Consider the following 27038-nt stretch of genomic DNA (forward strand, 5'->3'; position numbering starts at 1 on the left):
AAAAAGTTCTGGGGATGGCTGGTGTAGATGGTTGCACAATAATGTGAATGTATTTCATGCCACTGAACTGTCCACTTTAAAATGATTAAAACAGTACATTTTATGTTGTGTATATTTTAGCAAAAATTTTTAAAACCTCAATGTTTAGACACTATATCAACCCAACTTGATCAGTGTTCATGGAAGCAGATCCCAGGCATCAGGTTCCAGTATGCAACCCAGACTGAGCTAATGTTTTAGGTGATTCCAGTGCTAGGGATGTCAGCAGATTTCTCTAAGGCTTCCACGGAGTGGCTGAGGCTCGTTTGAAGAAGCTGATGTGTTGAAAACATGGAAAACAGAAAAACTTTGATCACTTGCCGAGATTACAGAAGTATTGACATCCTCTTTGGGGCCCACGTATATTAAACAGACTTCTGAATTCATATAGCTGTCCAGGCTCAGTTACTGGTCCTCACTTCACTCCGTGTATTGATAGCTCTCTGTGCCAAGAGCCCTGCTAGGTGCTGGGCCACCACAGGGAATAAAACCTACGAAGTTCTGCCCTCTAAAGGAGCTTCCATCCTAGTCAGGGAGGTGGACACAATTTAACAAGTATACAAAATTTGTATAGTGTATCTGAATGTGGAGACTGCTAATAGAGCAAAATAAAGGAGGATTAAAAAGTTGGGAATGGGGCTTCCCTGGTGGTTCAGTGGTTAAGAATCTGCCACCTACCAATACAGGGGACATGGGTTCAAGCCCTGGTCCTGGAAGATCCCACATGCCAAGGAGCAACTAAGCCTGTGTGCCACAACTACTGAGCCTAAGTTCTAGAGCCCGAGAGCCACAACTACTGAGCCTGGGTGCTGCAACTACTGAAGCCCGCACACCTAGAGCCTGTGCCCTGCAATAAGAGAAGTCACCACAATGAGAAGCCCACGCACCTCAACGAAGAGTATCCCCCACTTGCCACAACTAGAGAAAGCCCACATGCAGCAACAAAGACCCAACGCAGCCAATAAATAAATAAATAAATAAATAAATAAATTTATTAAAAAAAAAACTTGAGAATGGGGTGGTAATGGGGGGTATCATTTATTTTTCTTTAAGAAATTTTATCGAGATACAATTGACATACAATAAACTGCATATGTTTAAAGTGTACAATTTGATGTATCTTTCTTATTAGTAATGTATATATGGCAATCCGAATCTCCCAATTCATCCCCCCCCCCAATCCTAGGTGGTATCATTTTTAAAAGGATCTGTCTGACTGGATACCATCAAAAAGACAGACATTAAAAAGACAAAAAGTCACACCCCAAAGACAAAGACAAACAAAAGTAAATAAGGGCTGTACTCTAGGGAGTAAATTTGTTTCTCACAGGAATAGTAGTTAGCAATTCTGGAACTACTTTTTTTTTTATTGAAGTACAGTTGATGTACAATATTATATGTTACAGGTGTACAACACAGTGATTAACAATTTTTAAAGGTTATATTCTACTTATAGTTATTATAAAATATTGGCTATGTCCCCTGTGTTGTACAAAATATACTTGCACCTCATTTTATATGTAGTAGTCTGTACCTCAACCCCCTACCCCTATGTTGTCCCCCTGTTCCCTCAAACTAGTGGGAGAACTCGTTTGTTCTTTATATCTGTGAGTCTGTTTCTCTTTTGTTATATTTATTAGTTTTACATTTTAGATTCCACATTCAAGTGATATCATACATCATTTGTCTTACTCTGTCTGACTTATTTCACTTAGCATAATGCCCTTCAAGTCCATTCATGTTGTTGCAAATGGCAAAATTTCATTCTTTTTTGTGGCTAATATTCCTCTATGTGTGTGTGTGTGTGTGTGTGTGAGATCTCTTCCTTCTCCATTCATCTGTTGATGGATACTTAATATCAAAAAAATGAACAACCCAGTTAAGAAATGGACAGAAGACCTGAATAGACATTTTTCCAAGAGAACATGCAGATGGCCAACAGGCATATGAAAAGATGCTCCACATTGTTAATCCTCAGAGAAATGCAAATTACAGCCACAATGAGATATCACCTCACACCTATCAGAACAGCTACCATCAAAAAGAACACAAATAATGAATGCTGACAAGGACGTGGAGAACAAAGAACCCTTGTATGTTTTGGTGGGACTTTAAATTGGTGAAGCCACTGTGGAAAAGTGTATGGAAATTTAAAAAAAAATAAACTAAAGATAGAACTACCATATGATCCAGCAATTCCACTCCTGGGTATATATCTGAAAAAAATGAAAACATGAATTCAAAAAGATACACACAACCCAATGTTCATAGCAGCATTATTCACAATTATTTACAGTTGCCAAGATTTGGAAGCAACCTAAGTGTCCATCAACAGAAAAATGGATAAAGAAGATGTGATGTACATATATATATACACACACATACACACATATAAACTTACAGTGGAATACTACTCAGTTATAAAAAATGAATTTTCAGAACTACTTTACTTGTGTATACTAGGAATGAACAAATACAAATTTGGGGAGAATACCATAGAGGTGATATGTTTGTGTCATCTCATCATATCAAGGGGTACATGATATCACCATCACTTGTCAACTGTGGTGCCCACCTTGATCACCTGTTTAAGGTGGTGTCTGCTAGGGCTCTCAACTGTAGCATCACTACCTTGTGCTTTCCTTATAGGAGGGCAATTCAGCTTCACTTCCTGGAAGGAGGAATGTCAAAGAATTTATGGACATATGTTAAACCTAATAAGTATTTTGGAAATATGTGGGAGTAGACATTTTGAGCCTTTTTAGATATACATTGTAGATAATGAGACCCAAGTTTCTCACTCACAGAGAAAGAAGTGACAAGTAAGTAGGGGAGGGGACACTAGCATTAACCCAATCCTTCTAGATTATAGTTAGAGACACTACCAAGAAATCCTTTTAATTTTCATATGTGTACTAATAAATAGATACAGAAATGAATATATATATATATATATATATATATATAATGTGTATGTATGTGTAAGGGCCTAGAAGCTGTGATACCCCAGTAGCTATAAACACACCCAACATCTAAAACTTGGTTTCTAACACCTTTTTGCCAAAAAAAGAACCAAGACTCCTTGGAGAAATGGCTGATTCCAGGGCTGGGACAGGGAAAGTACAAGATAACATATAAGATAAAGAGTACCTTGTGGTGCCAGAAAGTAAGGAAGTTTTAAAAATTGGGAGGCAGCATTAGGAATATGTCAAAAGGAACCAACCTGGGACTTCCCTGGAGGTCCGGTGGTTAAGACTTCGCCTTCCAATGCAGGGGGTAGGATTCAATCCCTGGTCACGGAACTAAGATCCCACATGCCTCTTGGCCAAAAAAACCAAAACATAAAACAGAAGTAATATTGTAACAAATTCAATAAAGACTTTAAAAATAGTCCACATCAAAAAAATCTTAAAAAAGAGCAAACAGTGGTCAAACCTGGAGCAATTTAAGCAACAAAAATAAATAATGAAGTGTTTGATTATGCCTCAAAGAGTAAAATAAATAGCCATGAGCCCATACTGATATAAATAAATGATTGACCACATAAATAAAGTGGGAGTGAAGGAGCACATCTTCTTTACAGAATAATTCCAGTCAATAAATGCAGAAGGACTGAGGGAAACAGAAATCACCATGAGAAAACCACGGTAATAATAGCTGTCAGCAAGGTCAAAACTTTGAGGAGAAGCAGGATATTGACACATCTCAAAGTATGTACCACCCAATGGTATATTCATGAGACAACATCAGACAACCCCAATTTGTGGGAAATCCTACAAAATACTTGACTATCATTATTCAAAAGGTGTCAAGGTCATGAAAAACACTGAGCAAATGTCACAGATGAGAGGAGATTTAAAGAGACATGACACCTAATGCAACACGGTATCCTGCATGGAATCCTGGTAGAAAGAAAAGCCACTGGTGGAAATCTGGTGAAATCTGAAGAGTCTATACCTCAGTTAATAGTATTGTATTTTGTGTCTATCACTGTATCCATGATAAATACAATGTGGTCTTGTGGAATGTAGACTTTAGAGGAAGTTGGTTGAAGACACTCATGGTACTATTTTTGCAACTGTTCTGTAAATTTAAAATTATGTCAAAATAAAAAATTAAATTAAAAAAGAAGGTACCACTGGCTTTCTAGACATTCAGATGCCAAAGTTTAACAATGGCAAGTGATTGCCTCAGTGAGGCCCAGACTTTCCACATAGGAAAGCACAAAGGGGACTTCTCTGGTGGTGCAGTGGTTAAGAATTCGCCTGCTAATGCAGAGGACACAAGTTTGATCCCTGCCCCAGGAAGATCCCACATGCCAGAGAGCAGCTAAGCCCATGTGCCACAACTACTGAGCCTGCATTCTAGAGCCTGAGAGCCACAACTATTGAGACTGCATGCCACAACTATTGAAGCCCATGTGCCTAGAGCCCATGCTCCGCAACACAAGAAGCTACCACAGTGAGAAGCTCGCACACCACAACGAAGACTAGCCTCTGCTCGCCGCAACTAGAGAAAGCTGGTGTACAGCAACAAAGACCCAACACAGCCAAGAAATGAAGTAATTAATTAATTAATTTTAAAAAAGCACACAGGCTTGATTCTGGATGGTTTGCAGTGAGGCCAGGCCAACCTGACCACATCTTGGTGGCTCTTAGTGACAAAGGCTGACCACTGTCCCTCTAGTGAGGATGAGAGAAATGGAGGTTGAAGAGCAGGTTTCTTTCATGCCTCAAACCTGAATCATGGCTGGGTCATAGCTTCTTCCACTTGTGCATTTCAACTGGAAAAGCATCAGCTCAGATTGGCACCACCTGCTAACACAAGCTGATTACTGATGAAACTGATGTTGTGGTTTTCAATTTGGTCTTCATGTCTTTGTTTTCCTTTTCCCCTGAGTTAGTCTCTGCATACCAGTCAGAATGACCTTTCGCAAAGCATAGAGCACACCAAGATACATACTGTCCGCTGGTATAGAGATGCTCTCACTCATCAAGACGGAAAACAAAACTGCGACTGAGGATTTGTTCTATTTTACTGCAGTGGGGTCAGCATAATCACAGTTTTATCTACATAAATTTCATGTAGAAATGACCTTGTAGAATGACCTTGTCGGGGAGAAGGGAGGGCTGTTAGGGTTGAGGGCAGGGGAAGAATGGCTTCTTTGACCTTCAAAGAGACACACTGATGATTCTAGAATACAGCAAGTTTCCCTCTTTCTCCTTCCTTCCGAAGAGATTTGTAATGTATGTGTGTGTGTGTGTCTCTCTCTCTCTCTCTGTGTGTGTGTGTGTGTGTGTGTGTGTGTGTGTGTACTAACATCAATGCCTGCAATGGAAGGAAGCCAGGACCAGTAACCAAGAGACCTGGTTCTAGACCTAACTTTACTACAAACTATGTCTTGATAAACACCTGGACCTTTCTGCTCTCATTTCCTCACATATTTAACCAAGGGATTTGAACAATAGTAACATCTAGGGCTTTTATCTTATTATCTCAGATACAATTTCAAGAGTAGTGACCTGATTCTGTGAGTAGAAAATTGTTGAGTTTTATGGAGTCTATCTAGCACCATTCTACGTGACTAGCTCATACACAAATGCAAAATGGAGATGAGATTACTTCAAGTGTTCTTTCCACTTAAAATTTCTCAGTAAGCCCTAGATAAAAGTCAACTGAATGTTTATAAAATGTTTCCAGATGATGTCAACAGCCATCCATTTCATAAAATGGAAATGTGTGTTTTGATCCAGTAGGCCAATTTATTCCTGTCTGACAATATACCAAGACTGACTTCACTATGAGCAATGTCAAATCTCTAGTTTCAAAGAATGTTCTCCCAAATCTAAATGATCAGCCATGCCCTCTTTTCTTTCCCAAGTCAAGAGACAGACCTCTAATTATAGCAGACCACAAGAAGAAGATCTGTGTAACTAATTCAGGTCGAAATTAATTAGGTCTCTCTTCCCAGGACTGGTAGTAAAAGCCTTTACTCTCTGATAACCAGTTCCCCTCCCCAAAGGCTCCAGGTGGATAAGCTCCCAAAGGCATGTCCTGCTGGGTCGTGCTACCACCCAATGCCACAAGGGCTAGAGGACTTCAGTGAGGTGAAGAGAGGTGAAGCACAGGAGTCTAGCTCGAAATGCATGGCAGGACCCAGCGCAGCTGAGTGCTGTATGCAAAGCAGCAAGGCAACTTGACCAAAATCAGTACAAACTCAAAAGACATTTTCTTAGTCATCTGTTTTAACCTCCTCACAATGTGATTTATTGTTACCAAGGGTCTCAAGGGCATTCTCTGACATCAAACACTGCTTGGTCAGCAAAACCACATTTTGATAAATTTAAGGAGAAACAAACCAAAACCATTCAAGGATTTAATTGCTCATAAAACACAGATGGATTGAAAAGATTAAGAGGGAAAATATCTGGGCAAAATAAACTTGAAGTTAGTAAACACAACACATGCAAAAACTTCTTGAGACATTGGGAACAAAAAAAATAGGGTCAGATCACCCAGCCCTGTTACTAAATCTCGTATCTCAGTCTTAGACAGCCAATGGCAGTGTGAGTTCTATACAAGGCACTTTATACCGCCCATCTAAAGAAAGTAAGCCCCAGACTCAGGCTGCCACGGGGCAGGAAGTTCCTCCAGAAGCTCAGTGCACTGCACATTTCCAAATATGCCAGCGACTGTTTTTCACAGCCCATCACAGCTGCAAATCATTTGTGTTGGCTGCATTCCTATTGGCTTATAGCCTTTCTAGCCAGAATAGATAAAAAGACAATAGATAGATAGATGATAGATAGATAGATAGATAGATAGATGATGGATAGATAGATAATAGATAGATAGGTAGATAGATATAGATAGATGATAGATAGATAGGTAGGTAGATAGATAGATAGATAGATATAGATAGATGATAGATAGATAGGTAGATAGATAGATTAGATAGATAGATAGTTATAGATAGATAAATGATAGATATAGATGATAGAGAGATAAAGAGATAGAGAGATAGATGACAGATAGATTAATCTACATATATAAATTGGAGAGGATCCAATCACTTTTATCTTGAAACTAGAATTATGTAAAAAAGGAAAATATCTGGATTTAGAGCTCACCCTTCAAATACAACTCTTTTGAAAAATTGGTGGCCTTCTTAAACTTTGTCCATTGTTTCTTAACAATTGTCCATTGTTTCTTAACATCTGAATTTATAATTTAAAACTCACTTATTGAGGCTTACTTGCCTTCATCAATATTTTAGCCATTCTGAAAATAGAATGTAGAGGGCATTTTCCCAGATATCATTCAAGACATGCTATTTTACCGATTTTTCACTCAAAGTAATTAAACTAAGGAATTGTAGTCCTTCATCATTTTACCCTGGTTAGCAACACATGCATAGATTCATTTTGGAAGGATGTCTCCAATTGCATAGTGGAGAAAACTTGAACACACTGTCATTAGCAACAACAATATTTACTCTTGGCAAATCCTATACCCCCTTTGACATTCCAGATTAACTAAAACTGTATGGTGGGCTAAATTTGCAAATAATTTGATTGTTTTATGAAGGCTTTCCTGCAACAAGAACGAATTATTTGTCTATCTACCCACTAATTTCAGTGAAAGTTTAAAAATGGGTCATTTGTTTCCTGGAAATTAATATCTATCAATAGTTCAATTCCTCTGAACCGTAGACCAGAAGCCTTAAGAAGGCAGCCCTCTCCTCTGCTTTACTCATTGGGATATCTCCTGACACATGATAGACACAGTAAGTTTTTGTCCAGTGAATTAGCTTAGTTTCAATTTAGTAGAATATATATATATATATATATATATATATATATATACACTTAGTAAAATAATCTTCAAATCTATGGAAGTAACAGCTGTCTCTCTAAAGTAGAGGTAGGAAAGCTACAACACATTGCCTGCTTTGCACCCCCACCAGCCAAGACTCGCTTTTAAATTTTCAATTTTTTTTTAATCATACCATTTTATGACATGTGAAAACTATGTGAAATTCACATTTTGGTATCCCAACCAAGTTTTACTAGAAAGCAACCATGTTTATTCCTGCATGTACTGCCAGTGGCTGCTTTCACACCATAACTACAAACTGAATTAGTGGAGATGTGACCAACTATGTGTTCTCCTTGATTTGCACTCTGTTGCACTACAGATTGCAAGGATGCCATTGTAATTCAATGGCTTTCCAGTACCACTTGTACTGCTGCACTGCCAGATTTTATTTACTTAATTTCAGTGCACTTCATCGTGTCAATCAAGAGAGGAGGAGAAAAGTGGACACTGAATATCAAGCTTTCAAGGCACAGTGGATTATTTATCATCAGATTAGATGGTAAAGCATGTCTTCCTTATGCAATGACACTGTAACTGCGCTAAAGGATACAATACTCATCGACGTTACCAGACTAAGCACTCATCACCATAGTCTCAACTATAGGCAGAAAAATTAAAACGTTTGAAATGGAATACCTTAACACAGCAGAATTTCTCACAAAAATTTTATCTCTATGTATTTACCTATCTATAATCTATCTATCTATCTATCTATCTATCTATCTATCTATCTATCATCATCTATCTGTCTCATCTACCAAGAAACAGACATGGGTACAACCAAAATAAATTTCCAGGTGGTTCACTTGCTAACTAAGCAAACAAAGTCACTTAGTGAGGTTTAGTTAATTATACGGTTTCATTGCAGCAGTTGAAGAAATGTATCCAGCAAAAATAAACTTATTCATTTAAGGTTATTTGTTTTTTAGTAAGAACACTTGTTTGAAGAGTTGAAGAATTGGGAAGAACCTCAATAGTCAACTTAAAAGCAAAATTATTATAAACAATTATAAAAGGCAAAATTATAATTCATTACCTAATGATATAAGAAGTTACCTTTACCACTTTGGGAATGGGAAAGATTTTCAAACAAGGCTAAAGTATAACAAACCCATAAAGGGAAAGATTTAAAATTTCTACTTCATTAAATTAAAATTTAGATCATTTAAAAGATATCATAATTTCATAATGAATGAATGCAAATTAAAACTGCACCTGTTAGACTGGCAAAAATCCAAAAATTTATTTCTCAGCAAGATGGCAAGATTAGGAAGAAATAGATCCTCTCTTTCACTACTGATGGGAAAATCAATTGGCCTAGCCAAGTCACTTTGTAAAGTGGATTTCACAATATCTATAAAAATCTCAGAGCATTTTCATTTCTGGGATTTTAGCCCTCAGTTATTTTTACGAAATTATGTACTATATATCTTTTACTGCAGCAAAAATTTTAAACAGCCTGGACATCCATTCTAAGGGGACTCATCAAATGAATTAGAGTACACACATAGAGTGAAATACCCGAGATTCAATTATAAAAAGTTTGTTAAGCACCTGATGTACAAAAATGAGTAGAGTTGTATAAAATAAACTCTCTCTAGATAGATGATATAGATATAGATATAGATGATATAGATATAGATATAGATAGATATAGATATAGATATAGGTATAGGTATAGATATAGATATAGATAGATATATACAATTAAGTGAAAAAAGAGCAAGGTGAGGGAACATTTACATAGTATGTCCAAAACTGGAAAAAAAAAACATTGAGAAATAAATACTATAGCCAAATGTGTTTTTATGTGCATTAAAATATCTGGAAAAATACACAAGATACTGACAGTGATTACCCTCTTGCTTTTTAAATTTTTTTTGAAGTTCTCTTGTCTAGCTAAACAGTGGTGGGAAGTAAAATTTTAACTGTGTAATTTGAGTCTTTGCATTATGTGAATGGATTGCCAGCTTAAAATATAAAATTTAAAAAGAAAAAATTCTAAGACTTTAAGTTTAAAACTATAATGATTTTTTTTAAAGTATATTAATAAAAATTGGGACCATAAGTCACTTAACTAGGTGATGATTCTGGCAATACACATAAATGAAAAATTATTGTCATTCAGAATGTGTACCTAACTACAAATTAATTACTAGAAAAATATCGAATTGCACTACATAAATAGACAAAAGACTTGAACACCATTTTACATTAGACTCATTATTAGAGGAAGCTAGAAGTGTTAATAAACTTCTGAATAACATTAATCTCATTAAAAATCTGGGAATGCAAATCAACACCAAAATGAGATCAAAATTTCCCGCCCACACAATTGGAAACAATTTCAAAGTCTGATAATACCAAGTGTCAGTAAGGATGTGGAGCTGTAGGAGCTCTTATACACTGCTGTTGGAAGTCAAATTGGTACAACCACTGTAGTGTGGAAAACAAATTCCATTCCTCAATATACCCTTGAGAAATGTGTGTGGCAGAATATACATAGACAGTGCTCACGGAGCATGGCTTATAATGGCAAGAAACTAGATATAACCAAGCTCCCATCAAGAGCAGAATGGATAAACTGAGGTATTTTCATTTGGTGGAATTCTATACTACAGTGAAAATGAATGAAACACATTTACAAGCAACAACACAGATAAATTTCAGAAAAACAATGTTTGGTATTTGCCATACGAAGTATATAGTATGAAGGTAAGTCACAAGTACCTGTTGTAGGAGTACACTTATGCAAAATTTAAAATATTCAAAGCTAAACATGGACTAATACTCAGCCATAAAAAAAGAATGAGACTGTCTTTCCTGAGGATTTAGGGCCATCGCCTCACTCGCCAGCTCCTGTCTCTTCACTGTGTCCTAAGAAAGAAGCAATGTGAAAAGGGGAGAGGTCACAACAACACAGTAAAGAGCTTGTAATCGGAGAGAAAAGATGGCAGCGAAGTAGAGAGACGTGGAGTGCATCCCTCTCCACAGATGCATTGGGAATGCACTGAAGGATGCAGTAATTCCCACAGAGAACCATCTGAACACCAGCAGACGGCCTCGGACACCAGAAAGGACTGCGGGGAGCCCGACATAGCCGGTAGGGAGGCATCTACGACGGCTCAAAGAGGGTGAAGCGGCGGAGCTGTGGCAGATGGGAGGGAGTGAGAAACATACGGAGGGTCCTCAGCGCAGCTCAGCGTTCCTGGACTGAGAGGTCGATCCGCGGCTGAACGGAGGGTCCGGGAGCGGGAGCGTGGGAACCGGAGAGCTGGTTCAGGGTGAGAAACATTGTTGCCAGTAGGGTGACGGACCAAGAGGACAGGAGGGAGGAGGTCCGCGGAGAGGAGTGCCCGTCCCTGAGAGCTGCCCGGCCATGATGGCGGCTGGAGGCTGCAGGCTCACGGGCTGGGGGGAGGAGCTGCACGCATAGCCTCTCTCTCTCTTTCGGCGCCTCTGCAACAGGCAGTGGAGAGACACCCGTGGGCCACCTAAGGCGCTCAGGGATAACAAGCACCCTCAGGCACTCGGGCGGGGCTAGATTAAAACCCCTTGCAACGCCAGCAGCAGGGAGGCTGCCAAGAGAAAAAAAAAAAACAACAACAACAACAGCAACAACAATAAAAAAACCCGAGAGAGGCTCAAATCTAAGACTTTCTGTTTATGCCTGAGCCACCAGCGTCCCTCTGCAACAGGCACCTCCAAGCCCGACTGAAACAACAGTACGCCACTGCTCACTCACTCCCAGGAGAAGGAGCCACTATTGTACCCTCTCCCTCCCCCCACACCAACACTTATAGACGAACAATAAAGGAACCTCTGCTGGTCACAGAATAATGCAAAAAAACCCAAGGCAAGGAGAAGGACACTTACAGCTGAGACGCTAAGGAAACAGAAATAGTAGTATCAATACCTATTGAACTGGTCCATTCTGGGATCAGTTCTGGATTTTCTTTTTTTTCTTTTTCTCTCTCTCTTTTTTTTTTTTTTCTTTATTAAAAACGATCTTAGCCCTAAGGGATCTACAAGTATTATAACATAATTTTTTAATGATATTTTTTATACTTTTTTTTTTTGCCTTTTTATATACTTCTATATCTAGCTTTTTTTGGTAGTACAGACAATATATCTCTCATACTTTCCTTTCATCCTTATCTTTTATACATTTCTACTCCTTTCTTTTTATTTGCATATTTCCAACCACATTACGCTCTTCTGTTCCCCTTTCTTCCAGCCTTTTTAAGTTTATTTTATCTTAACATACTTATAAGCAACACTATCAGTCTGCTCAGACTCCTTGCTCTATTCTCCAGATGACGCACTGCCTTGGTATTTAATATTAGGCTTTTGTCTTTATCTTAGTTCTTAGTACAGTTGTCTAATTACATTCTGAGAATCTCCATTCTCTCTGGTGGTACTCTGGCTCTTTTCTATATTTGATCCCAGTTTACAAAATCTCCCCGGATTAATGTTTGTATGTGTAAGGTATTATTTGTTTGTTAGTTTGCTTTTGCTTTTGTCTCTGATTTGTTCTGTTTCAGTTGTCAATTTCTGTTGGGTTTCTCTTTGAATATCTGATAGCACGCTGGGGTTCTGTCAGGTCTTTCTAGAGCCTTATGTCCTAACGGATTCAGTAATTGTGTGTCTTATACATGTATGTGTTTCCTAGACTTAATATTCGTTTAATCCAATACTTGGACATTAGTCTGAGGCTTGGACAGTCTTCTATAAACACCTCTATCACCAGGACAAGCAACCCCAAAAGTTTGGACAAACATGAGGAAACAAAGAAACACCATGCAGGCAAAGCAGCAGGAAAAAAACCCACAAGACCAAAAAAATGAGGAGGAAATAGGAAAAATGCCTGAAAAAGAATTTAGAGTAATGATAGTAAAAATGATACAAAATCTCGATAACAAAATAGAGAAAGTACAAGAAACAGTTCATAAGAACTCAGAAAAACAAACAGCAATGGATAACAAAATAACTAAAATTAAAAATACTCTAGATGCTATAACCAGCAGAATGACGGAGGCAGAAGAACGAATAAGTGAGTTGGAAGATAGAATGGGGGAAATAAATGCCACAGAGCAGGAAAAAGAAAAAAGAATAAAAAGATTAGAAGACAGTCTCAGAGACCTCAGTGATAACATTAAGCATACCAACATTCGAATTATAGGCATCCCAGAAGAAGAAGAAAACAAGAAAGGGTCTGAGAAAATATTTGAAGAGGTTATAGTGGAAAAATGCCCCAACATGGGAAAGCAAATAATTAACCAAGTCCAAGAAGCACAGAGAGTCCCATACAGAATAAACCCAAGGAGAAATACACCAAGACACATATTAATCAAACTAACGACAATTAAACACAAAGAAAAAATATTAAAAGCAGCAAGAGAAAAGCAACAAACAACATATAAGGGAAAACCCATCAGGATAACAGCTGACCTTTCTACAGAAAATCTGCAGGCCAGAAGAGAATGGCAGGATATACTGAAAGTCCTGAAAGAGAGAAACCTACAGCCAAGAATACTCTACCCAGCAAGAATCTCATTCAGATTTGAGGGAGAAATCAAAAGCTTTCCAGACAAGCAAAAGTTAAGAGAATTCAGCACCACCAAACCAGCCTTACAACAAGTGCTAAAGGAACTTCTCTAAGTAGGAAACACAAGAAAAGGAAAACACCTACAAATACAAACCCAAAACAGTTAAGAAAATGGTAATAGGAACACACATGTCAATAATCACCTTAAATGTAAATGGATTAAATGCTCCAACCAAAAGACACAGACTGGCTGAATGGATACAAAAACAAGACCCTTCTATATGCTGCCTACAAGAAACCCACTTCAGACCAAGGGATACATATAGGCTGAAAGTAAAGGGATGGAAAAACATATTCTATGCAAATGGAAGTCAAAAGAAAGCTGGAGTAGCAATACTCATATCAGACACATTAGACTTGAAAATAAAGACTATTACAAGAGACAAAGAAGGACACTACATAATGATCAAGGGATCCATTCAAGAAGAACATATCACAATGGTAAACATCTATGCCCCCAATATAGGAGCACCTCAATACATAAGGCAAATGCTAACAGCCATAAAAGGGGACATCGACAGTAACACAATAATAGTGGGAGACTTGAACACCCCACTTACATCAATGGACAGATCATCCAAACAGAAAATAAATAAAGACACACAAGCTTTAAATGACACATTAGACCATCTCGACTTAATTGATATTTATAGGACATTCCATCCAAAAACGACAGACTACATTTTCTTCTCAAGTGCACACGGAACATTTTCCAGGATAGATCACATCTTGGGTCACAAATCAAACCTCGGCAAATTCAAGAAAATTGAAATCATATCAAGCATCTTCTCAGACCACAACGCCATGAGACTAGATATCAATTACAGGAAAAAAACTGCAAAAAATACAAACACAGGGAGGCTAAACAATTCACTCTTAAACAACCAAGGAATCACTAAAAAATCAAAGAGGAAATCAAAAAATATCTAGAAACAAATGACAATGAAAACACAACAACCCAAAACCTATGGGACGCAGCAAAAGCAGTTCTAAGAGGGAAGTTTATAGCAATACAGTCCTACCCTAAGAAACAAGAAAATTATCGAATAAACAACCTAACCTTACACCTAAAACAACTAGAGAAAGAAGAACAAAGAAACCCCAAAGTGAGCAGAAGGAAAGAAATCATAAAGATCAGAGCAGAAATAAATGAAAAAGAAAGGAAGGAAACCATAGCAAAAATAAATAAAACTAAAAGCTGGTTCTTTGAGAAGATTAACAAAATTGATAAACCATTAGCCAGACTCATCAAGAAAAAAAGGGAGAAGATGCAAATCAACAGATTAGAAATGTAAAAGGAGAAGTCACAACGGACACCTCAGAAATACAAAACATCATGAGAGACTACTACAAGCAACTATATGCCAATCAATTGGATAACCTGGAAGAAATGGATACATTCTTAGAAAAATACAATCTTCCAAGACTGAACCAGGAAGAAATAGAAATCATAAACAGACCAATCACAAGTACGGAAATTTAGGCAGTGATTAAAAATCTCCCAACACACAAAAGCCCAGGACCAGATGGGTTCACGGGCGAATTCTATCAAACATTTCGAGAAGAGTCAACACCTATCCTTCTCAAACTCTTCCAAAATATTGCAGAAGGCAGCACACTCCCAAACTCATTCTATGAGGCTACCATCACCCTGATACCAAAACCAGGCAAACATGTCACAAAAAAAGAAAACTACAGACCAATATCACTGATGAATATAGATGCAAAAATCCTCAACAAAATACTAGCTAACAGACTCCAACAGCACATTAAAAAAATCATACACCATGATCAAGTGGGGTTTATCCCTGGGATGCAAGGATTCTTCAATATATGCAAATCAATCAACGTGATACATCATACCAACAACTTGAAGGATAAAAAACATATGATCATCAATAGATGCAGAAAAAGCTTTTGACAAAGTTCAACATCCATTTATGATCAAAGCTCTCGAGAAAATGGGCATAGAAGGAAATTACCTCAACATAATAAAAGCCATATATGAAAAACCAAAAGCCAACATCGTTCTCAATGGGGAAAAACTGGAAGAATTCCCTCTAAGAACAGGAACAAGACAAGGGTGTCCACTCTCACCATTATTATTCAACATGGTTTTGGAAGTTTTAGCCACAGCAATCAGAGAAGAAAAAGAAATCAAAGGAATCCAAATTGGAAAAGAAGAAGTAAAATTGTCACTCTTTGCAGATGACATGATATTATATATAGAAAACCCTAAAGACTCTACCAGAAAACTGCTAGCACTCATTGATGAGTTTAGTAAAGTAGCAGGATACAAAATTAATGCACAGAAATCTCTTGCATTCCTATACACTAACAACGGAAGAGCAGAAAGAGAAATTAAGGAAACTCTCCCATTCACCATTGCAACAAAAAGAATCAAATACCTAGGAATAAACCTGCCTAAGGAGGCAAAAGATCTGTATGCAGAAAACTTTAAGACATTGATGAAAGAAATCAAAGACGACACAAACAGATGCAGGGACATACCATGTTCCTGGATTGGAAGAATCAACATCGTGAAAATGACTGTACTACCCAAAGCAATTTACAGATTCAATGCAATCCCGATCAAATTACCAATGGCATTTTTCACAGAACTAGAGCAAGAAATCTTACGATTTGTATGTAAATGCAAAAGACCCCGAATAGCCAAAGCAATCTTGAGAAGGAAAAATGGAGTTGGTGGAATCAGGCTTCCTGACTTCAAACTATACTACAAGGCCATAGTGATCAAGACAGTATGGTACTGGCACAAAAATAGAAAGGAAGATCAATGGAATAGAATAGAGAACTCAGAAGTAAGCCCAAACACATATGGGCACCTTATCTTTGACAAAGGAGGCACGAGTATACAATGGAAAAAAGACAGCCTCTTCAATAAGTGGTGCTGGGAAAACTGGACAGCTACGTGTAAAAGAATGAAATTAGAACACTTCCTAACACCATACACAAAAATAAACTCCAAATGGATTAAGGACCTACATGTAAGGCCAGACACTATAAAACTCCTAGAGGAAAACATAGGCAGAACACTCTATGACATCCATCAAAGCAAGATCCTTTTTGACCCACCTCCTAGAATCATGGAAATCAAATCAAGAATAAACAAATGGGACCTCATGAAACTTAAAAGCTTTTGCACAGTGAAAGAAACCATAAACAAGACTAAAAGGCAACCCTCAGAATGGGAAAAAATAATTGCCTATGAAATAACGGACAAAGGATTAACCTCCAGAATATACAAGCAGCTCATGAAGCTTAATACCAAAAAAGCAAATAACCCAATCCACAAATGGGCAGAAGACCTAAATAGACATTTCTCCAAAGAAGACATACAGATGGACAACACACACATGAAAAGATGCTCAACATCACTAATCATCAGAGAAATGCAAGTCAAAGCCACAATGAGGTATCACCTCACACCAATCAGAATGGCCATCATCACAAAACCTGGAAACCACAAATGTTGGAGAAGGTGTGGAGAAAAGGGAACTCTCCTGCACTGTTGTTGGGAATGTAAGTTGGTACAGCCACTATGGAAAACAGTTTGGAGGTTCCTTAAAATACTACAAATAGAACTACCATATGATCCAGTTATCCCACTCCTGGGCATATACCCAAAGAAAACCATAATCCCAAAAGAAACGTGTACCATAATGTTTATTGCAGCACTATTTACAATAGCCAGGACATGGAAGCAACCGAAATGCCCATCAAGAAATGAATGGATAAAATGATGTGGCATATATATACAATGGAATATTACTCAGCTATAAAAAGGGATGAGATGGAGCTATATGTAATGAGGTGATAGAACTACAATCTGTCCTACAGAGTGAAGTAAGTCAGAAAGAGAAGGACAAATATTGTATGCTAACTCACATATACGGAATCTAAAAATGGTAGTGATGAACTCAGTGACAAGAACAAGGCTGCAGATACAGAGAATGGACTGGAGAACTCGAGGTATGAGAGGGGAGAGGGGGTGAAAGGGAAACTGAGACGAAGTGAGAGAGTAGCACAGACATATATATACTACCAACTGTAAAATAGTCAGTGGGAAGTTGTTGTATAGCAAAGGGAGTCCAACTCGAGGATGGAAGATGCCTTAGAGGACGGGGGCGGGGAGGGTGGGGGGGACTCGAGGTGGGGGGAGTCAAGGAAGGGAGGGAATATGGGGATATGTGTATAAAAACAGATGATTGAACCTGGTGTACTCCTCCAAAAAAAAATAAAAAAATAAAATTAAATTAAAAAAAATGAGAAAAAAAAAAAGAATGAAATAATGCCATTTGTAGGAACATGGATGGACACAGAGATTATCATACTAAGTGAAGTAAGTCAGACAGAGAAAGACAAATATCGTATGGTATCACTTAGATGTGGAATCTAAAATATTATACAAATGAACTTATTTACAAAACAGAAATAGACTCACAGACATAGAAAATAAACTTATGGTTACCAAAGGGGAAAGGGGAGGAGGGAGGGATAAATTAGGAGTTTGGGATTAACATATACACACTACTATACATAAAATAAACAATAAAGACCTACTGTATAGCACAGGGAACTAGATTCAGTATATTGTAATAACCTATAATGGGAAAGAATCTGAGAAAGAATTTATATGTGTAACTGAATCACTTTGCTGTATACCTGAAACAAATACAACATTGTGAATCAACTATACCTCACTTAAAAAAATAACCTAAACAGTACAGTTGTTAGGAATACATGCAGGTATAATAAAAATATAAAAATAAAAAAAATGAAAACACAAAATAATTAGTGATTAGCTCTGAGAAAAGAGGAAATGAGAAAAAATATGTTTTGGAGGGGGTGGGATCAGAGCAGTGCAGGCAGGACCCCAAAACTGTAACTCTAGTTATCTAGTCTTAAAGAGATTTATGGGTACAAGTTGTGGATTGCATTGTATTCTTACTCTTTATACATTAAACAATTATTATAAATATTTCTGTTTAAGCCATTACTTATTAAAACTACTGAATTTTCAATTTGCTAACCTTGCATTACTGGAATAAAACCTGTTTTTTTATGGAGAATATTATTTTACTATACCATTATATTCTATATTTTTGTATTTAATGTAGAATTCTGGCACCTGCATTCAAAAGTTAAATATGATCTTTACTTTTCGATCTCAGTATTATCTTGGTAGTAATATTACTGATAACTTCACAAAACAAATTGAAGAATGTTCAATACTTTTGTAGTCTGGAATTAAGTACCCAGCCATTATCTGTTTTTTTGTTTGTTTTCTTTCTTTCATTTTTTTTTTTTTAACTAAGATGGACTTTGTCTATTTTAAAGCTTCTTCTAAGTAGAAGCAAAGGCATATTCAAGTTGTTTAGGAATTTTTTTAATTCTGGTTTTAAAATGCAAGCATTTCCTACCACTTGTCTTCCTGATTATATAAATAAGTTTGTTTTTGAAAAAGAATCAAGGCGTGGCATCCAATTTTCATGCCACCTAGCCATTCCATTGTTACTTAGTGGATTTAAGCAAGTATTTCATGTGGAACTTTCCCAGTTATCCTATGGAAATAACTCAATTCACAATCAGGGCACTCTTCACATAGTGGATTACAGAGTGTTTCAGTTCACTTACTGAATGATCCCAGGTAATATGAGAGAACATCTTGGTATAGTGGATTGGAAGATGATTTCTGAAAAAGTGGGTCTACTTTCTAATCCTAGAATCTATAAGTTAACCTTATTTGTAAAACAGTCTTGGAAAATATAATAAAATTAAGGATCTTGAGATGAGAAGCTCATCCTAGATTATTGGGGTGGACCCTAAATCCAATGACAAGTGTCCTTATAAGAAACAGAAATGGAGAAGACAGAGACACACAGGGTTGAAGGCAGTGTGAAGACAGGGGTAGTAATTGGAGTGATGTGGCCTCAAGCCAAGGAAGCCAGAAACCAATAGAAGTTGAAGACGGCAAGGAAATGAATCTCCCCTAGGGAGAACAGGGATCTGCTGACTCCTTTAATTACAATCTGACATCCAGAACTGTGAGAGAATAAAATTCTATTGTTTTAAGACACCCAGTTTGTAGTAATTTATTACAGCAGCCAAAGGAAACTGATAAAGATTTTTGTATCAGGAATTGAGTTGCTCTGTAACAACTATTTAAAAATGTGGAAGTGATTTTGGAATTGGGCAGTGGACAGTGACTAGATTAATTTTTGAGGTGCATGATAGAAAAAGCCTAGACATTTTTTGCAAAGACTGTTGATAGAAGGGTGGGTGGGTGAGACTCCGTAAGTGAGGGCTCAGGAGAAAGTGAGGAGCACTTTAGAGAAAACTTCTATCATCTTAGAGAATTCATATTAGTCACAAACAGAATGTTGGTAAAAATATGAACACGAAACATGCTTTTGGTGAAGGCCAAGAAGGAAATGAAGAACACGCCATTGGAAACTAGAGGAAAGGCTATCTTTGTGGTATAGCACAGAGGATTTAGCTGAGTTCTGTCCTGCTGCTGTGTAGAAAGCAGAACGTTTAAGCAATGAAATTGAATATTTAGCTGAAGATATTTTCAAGTGAAGTGCAGAAAGGATGATCTGGTTTTTCTTCGCTGTTTATAGTAAAATGAAAGAGGAAAGTCATAAGTTGAGGGAAAACTGTTGAGGGAAAAGGAATCAAAAAAGGATCATTTGAGAAATTTGCAAAAGATGCTAATATTAAGAGATTCATTGTTAATAAAGTGTGCTCTGGAGAGAGGTCCAAGGGTGCACATAGATAATCTTTTTCTGGAAGTACTAAAGTGAGTCGAAAATTATCCGCACTCTGGTTATATTAAAATTTCTGTTGGCTGCACTGTCTTAGCACTTTCTGCTCAAGGCTACTGTCTCCCCAGTCACTGCTATGCAGGTGTGAACGTGTTACATCAGTTCATTTGCAACTGCAGTGCAAGCAAAAATGGATGCCCCATTTGTGATTTGCATGAAAGAAGAGCAGCGTGCAAGGATTCATTTTTTTTTTGGTCTGACAGTGTACCTGGTGCATTTATTTATCAAAGACTTTGTGCACAGTATGGAGAAAGTGTTTTACCATGATGTGTGTATGAATGGATAGAGAAGTTCAAGGAAGGTCGCAAAAGTCTTAGCCATCAAGATGGAGCTGGATTCACTTCTGATGAAGAAGTGAAGACAGCGGTACATTCATGGCTCTCAGCTCAGCCTAAAACATTTTTTAATGAGGGACTACAAAAGCTTGTTGACAGATGACAAAGTATTAAAAAGCAAGGAGATTATGTTGAAAAATGATGTATTTTGTCTTTTCCTAAAGTTAATTAAAATCAATTCTACAGCCAGAGTGCGGATAATTTTTGACTCACCCTCTTATTATGTGTGTCTTGTGGATCCTTTCAGTCATCTCAGCAGATCCAGGAATTGAGGTGATATTACTCAGGAAAGATTTGTGGAAGACTTTTGTAATGGTTTGGGTCCCCATGACATACATGGGAGACCCGCAGGTTTTTTGACAATATTATATCAGCAGAAAAATTGTCAGCTTATAGTGAAGGGGAAAGAAAGAGGGTAAAATGAAGGAAGGCTGTTGGACCTCTGGAACTCTATTGGTGGGAAATGAATAGATAGAGCTACTCAGCTGGAAACATGCTAGTCTTCAAGAAAAGGAAGATGTCTCTGAGAGCAGTCTTAGGCCCAGAGGATGGAGCGGTGTGTACAGAGAACAAATCATCGAGTGACAGAGCATTACTTCCAGGCGTTAAAAATTAATGGAATTTTCCCTTATGAATTTTGGTATTACTTGGGACTGGAGACTTAGTTCTGTTTTTCATTTTCTCTCTTTTGGAATAGGAGTGTCTGTAAACAGTTATACTATGGCTGTCCCATTGTTGTATTTTGTTTTCTAGTTTAACAGGTCAACAGAAGAAGAGAAATTTTGCCCCAGCCAGAGTCAAACCCATTCCTGATTACATGATTAGATGATGAGATTTGGGAGTATTGAGCTGATGATATTTAAATAAGATTTTAGACTTAGAATTGATATTTTGGAGGATGTTGAGATGAGGTGAATGTACTTTGCATGTAGGACAGATGTTAATTTTGGGTGGCCAGTGGGCAAACTATAGAGTTGAATGATTGAATTGTAGCCTCCAAAAAGATAAGTACACATCCTGATCCCTGGAACCTGTGAATGTTAGCTAATTTGGAAAGAGGGTTTTTGTAGATGTAATTAAGAATTCTGACATGAGAAAAGCATCCTCAATTAAACAGGTGGGCCCTAATTTCAATGACAAGAGTCCTTATATATACACAGATGAGAAGGTAATATGAAGAAGAGTGCAGAAATTGGAGTGGTGTGGCCCCAAGCCAAGAAAACTGACAAACACAAGAAGCTGGAAGGGCAAGGAACAGAATTTTCCATCAAACTTCTGGAGGAGGCACAGCTCTGCTAACATATTGATTTAGGACTTATGGCCTCCAGAGCTGTGAGAGAATAAATTCCTATTGTTTTAAGCATCCAAGTTTGTAGTAATTTTTTATGGCAGCTCCAGGTATCTAAGACTTTTTGGAAATGTCATCAAGCCTCAGATAGGAGACCCATGGATTGTTAACGCACTGACCCTGGGAAGAAAGCAGCATATAGCATCCTCTCTAACGCAGTAACATGGATTTCCCAGCTGAAAGTAAACAGTCATAGAAGTCTTTCCAGTGCATAATAAGAAAATTCTCCATTTAACCAATACCTTAATTAGCTTTCTTTCAAGCATATTCAAGCAGTGAATTAAAATTAAGCTGTAGGAACTAAGCAGTAGGATAAAAATAAATTTCACCTTATTGGAGTAATTTCATTTTAAATTATTTGAATATTAATTTATGTGCATCTATATATTAGATAAAATACTTTGGCAGTTTATCTTTTGGTACTAGAAACTATAATGAATTTTTTTTAATTTTTCTTAATAAAATAATAAACTGTTTCTAAACTTCTAAAAGATTGTTTTCTTTATTTTTTGGCATTAGGAAAGCTGAAGTAACTTGCTGTGGGGAGTCAAAATCCTTAGAAATTGTTAGTCTTCATTCACAAAGACACAGAGTCAACCACATGACTTACTATCCTGAAACTAGATGGTTAATACTCTTCTCAAAATTACAGGTCATAACTTGTTAGGGAATTGTGGGTTTAATGGGGCTCATGGAGAAGAGACACAGACATTGCACATTAGCAAATATTCATGGAAATAACAGTGACACAGCAATAATAGTTAACATGTATTGGGCTATTACCCATAGCTAAGCATTTCACAGTGGGGTGAGAAGTGGTTGGCTGTGATTTCTTGATACTTACGGCTCTCCACTATATGTCACAACCATCTCCATCCTGCAAGTCTTGAGCTTAATGGGGTTGACCCAGACAGCGTCTGGCTTTCCTTTATCTTTATGATCTGACAGTAGTGTTTGCCTTAAGGTGGAAAAAGAAACCAATGCACAGATAAAACATAACATCTGAAGAGGATGAAAACTTGAAACAAACAGACTGATAATTTTACATATAACGTAATGCTCAAAACCATCTTCTAAAATTGGGACTTCTACAATTGTCATTGCGAGTAAGGCATTCAGTGTTTAATCCCTTCTCAGTCTATGGCTTATGTAAGCCCCTCAGCACTGACATCCACAGCAAGCGCCTTCTTAAAGCAGCAGCTTTCGTTCATGTACCAGATTCACTGTTCCACTTTCTCCTTGAGTCACATCAGCAATTATATACAAAGCAGCAGAATCCACAAAACTCAAAGAAGAATACACCCCCTATCTTGCAAAAGAAGACACTTTGTATTGATGTTTTAGATCTTGTTTTGTTGTCAGCAATAAATTTTAATCACAGCACATTAAGAAAGAATTTTGCCATCTGTTAACAAAATAGCTCTTTCTTTAAAGTAGAAGATTAGGCCTGCAACTTCCATTAAGGGTAGAATCTTCGTGTTTTATTGGCTTTTAGAGTTGCTTGCAGTTCTAATTCCACCGTTTTATCATTCAGAGTCACTCCTATAAAGCTAAAGGTTATCATAGGAAAGTCTTTGTGACAAGCCTCTAAACTAGCCTGCCTGTGGGCTCCCTCCCGGTAGAGGGAAACCCCCAAACTGGAAAGAAATTGTGGGAATCCCCCAAGGTGACAGGATCTGCTGGTGTGGGGCTTCTGATGCTGGCCCAAAGGGGAGGCAGCCAGGTTGTGCATTACTAAGATAAAATAGAAAGGGAGCTGTGGGATTTTCCCCTTTTGCTCTGTACTGCTACTGCCTTGGGGCACTGTACCTCAGTTCCAGAGAAATTTTCCTGCCTGAGAGGAGTTCCAGGAGAGAAAGAGTAGATGGAGCCCAGAGAAGAGATGAAGAGATGCTGGCTGAGATGTTTCCAGAAGTGACTTAGAGCAGGGGGCTCCTGTGTGAGGGTGTAGGAATGCCTTAACCTGCATGTTTGCTTGTATTTTCTTTCCCTGTGTTATGAGCATGCTATTATACAAAATGTCTGCATGTTGAAAGAAGCCTAAATAAAAGATTTCTATCAACTGCACTAAAATAAATGTTCTAAGTGATCAAAAGCACATTTGTTATAGATTAAATGACACCCTGCAAATTTCATTCTTTCTCTGCAATCCTTCAAACAAAGGTGCATCCTTCAATCAATAGCAACTTAGATTTTATTAAATCTAATGTCTCTATTGGTAAGCATGTGTATGTATATAAAACCTACAATAGTTTGGTAGGATAGTCAACTTTTTGCTGACAAATTTGAAAATTCAAATGAAATGGACATCCTAAGGATGTTTAAATTGACAAAATTAACTGCAGAAGTAATGGAAAGTCAGAGAAGTCTCTTAAAATAGAAAAATAAAAAAGAAGAAAAGAGAGCCATGCAGAAGTTCTACTTTTTAAAAAAGAACCCAGGCCAGATGATTTTTAATGTTGGCTTCTGATTCTTCCAAATTTTTAAGGAACAGATACTTCTCATACATATTATAAAATTTAAATATACTATATGTATATATTATTATATATTGAATTTATTATATTTTAAATGATTCATTTATTTAATTAACATTTGATTATTAAATATTAGTTTAGGACTTCCCTGGTGGTGCAGTGGGTAAGACTCCACACTCCCAATGCAGGGGGCCTGGTTCAATCCCTGATTGGGGAACTAGATCCCGCATGCCAAACTAAGAAATCCGCATGCCACAAGTAAGACAAGGCACAGCCTAAATAAATAAATAAATACATATTACAAATAAATAAATAAATAACAATAAATATTAGTATATATTATTAATATTTAATTATATAAATTATATCTATGCAGATAGAGATAGAGATAGAAACAGAAAAAATTCAAAGTTTATTATTCTATGAGGCTATCATAACTTGGACGCTAAAAATAGATAAGGACAGTACATGAAAACAATACATAGGCAAACGCTACTTAAAATATATGCAAAAATCCTAAACTAGATGTAACAATAACAACAATCGCAAATAACATAGTAAAGCATTCATATGTCATAATGGAAAATGTCTCATCATTAGGAATTTTATTAATAAAATCCACTAAACTAAGAGATGGTATCATCTTGATAAATACCAAGAAGGAAATGGATTACATTTACCAACTAGAGTTATGGTATAAACAAACTATCAGACAAAGTGGCACAGGATGTGGGTTCTACCAAACATTTGAAGAATTAACACCCTTCCTTCTCAAACTTTTCCCAAAAATTCAAGAGGAGGGAACACTCTCAAGCTCATTTTGTGAGATGAGCATTGCCCTGATACCAAAGTCAGGCGGAAACACCATCTGAAAAGAAAACTACAGGTCACTATCCCTGATGAATATAGATGTATTCTCAACAAAACACTAGCAAACCTAATTCAATAGCACACTAAAAGGATCCTGTATCAGGATCAAGTGGTATTTGTTCCTGGGATGCATGCCTGGTTCAGCATACACAAATCAGTAAGTGTGATATATCACAATAATAGAATGAAAGATAAAAATCACATAACCATCTCAATAGATGCAGAAAAAGCATTTGACAAAATACAACATTCTTTCATGATAAAAATGCTTAATAGGTTGGATATGGAAGGAGTGTACCTCAACATAACGAGGGCCATATATGACAGGACAACAGATGGCATCATACTCAGTGGTGAAAAGTTAGTATATTTGCCTCTAAGGTCAGGAGCAAGACAAAGGTGCCCACTCTTACCACTTCTATTGAGCATAGTGCTGGAAATCCTAGCCAGTGCAATCATGCAGAGAAATAGAAATTAAAGGCATCCAAATCAAAAAGGAAAAAGTAAAACTGTCTTTGTCTGCAGATGATATGGCCTTATGTAGAGAAAGTCCTAGAGACTCCACCTGAGGACTGCTGGAACTAATCGATAAGTTCAGTAAGGTTCAAGATACAAAAATCAAAATGCAGAATTCAATCCTGTCACTGTACGCTAACAATGAACAATCTGGGAAAGGAGTAAAAGAAATTCCATTTACAATAGCAGCAAAAACAATAAAATACTTGGAAAAATTAACATAGGAAGTGAAAGATCTGTACACTGAAAATCTTAAGACTTTGATGAAAGAGATTGAAGATGACACCAAAAAATGGAAAGATATTTGATACTCATGGATTGAAAGACTCAATGTTGTTAAAATGTCCATATTTCCCAAAGCCCTCAATAGATTCAGTGCAACCCTTATCAAGGTTCCAATGGCATTTTTAGCAGAAATAGAGCAATTTTAGGATTTGTATGAAACCACAAAAGACCCTGAATCTCCAGGACAATCCTGACAAAGAAAGGATAGAAGTATCACACTTCCTGATTTCAAACAATAGTACAAAGCTATAGTAAACAGTATGGTACTAGCATAAAAATAGACACATGGACCAATGGAACAGAATTAAAAGCCCAGAAATGAGCACATGTATATATGGTCAACTGATATTTGACAAGGGAGCCCAGAATACTCAATGAGGAGAAGACAGTCTCTTCAATAAATAGCATTGGGGAAAATGGATAACTCCATGCAGAAGAATAATATTGGACCCCTATTTTACACCATTTACAAAAATTAACTCAAAATGGATTAAAGACTTAAACATGAAAATTGAAACCATAAAATTCCGAGAAGAAAACATGAGAAAAACCCCTTTGACGTTGGTCTTCCAGCAATTTTTCAGCTATGATAACAATATCACAAGCACAAAGGCAAAGATTAATAAGTGGGATGACATCAAACTGAGAAGATTCTGCATAGCAAAGTGAACAATCAACAAAATGAGGGTGCAAACTACAGAATGGGAAAAATATTTGCAAATCACATATCTGAGAAGGGTTATTATCCAAAATATATAAAGAAGTCATACAACAGCAAAACCAAACAAACAAAAAACCAAACAATCTGACTTAAAATGGGCAGGAAAACTGAAT

The sequence above is a fragment of the Hippopotamus amphibius genome, chromosome 2 (assembly GCF_030028045.1).
Source record: "Hippopotamus amphibius kiboko isolate mHipAmp2 chromosome 2, mHipAmp2.hap2, whole genome shotgun sequence".
Taxonomy (NCBI): Eukaryota; Metazoa; Chordata; class Mammalia; order Artiodactyla; family Hippopotamidae; genus Hippopotamus; species Hippopotamus amphibius.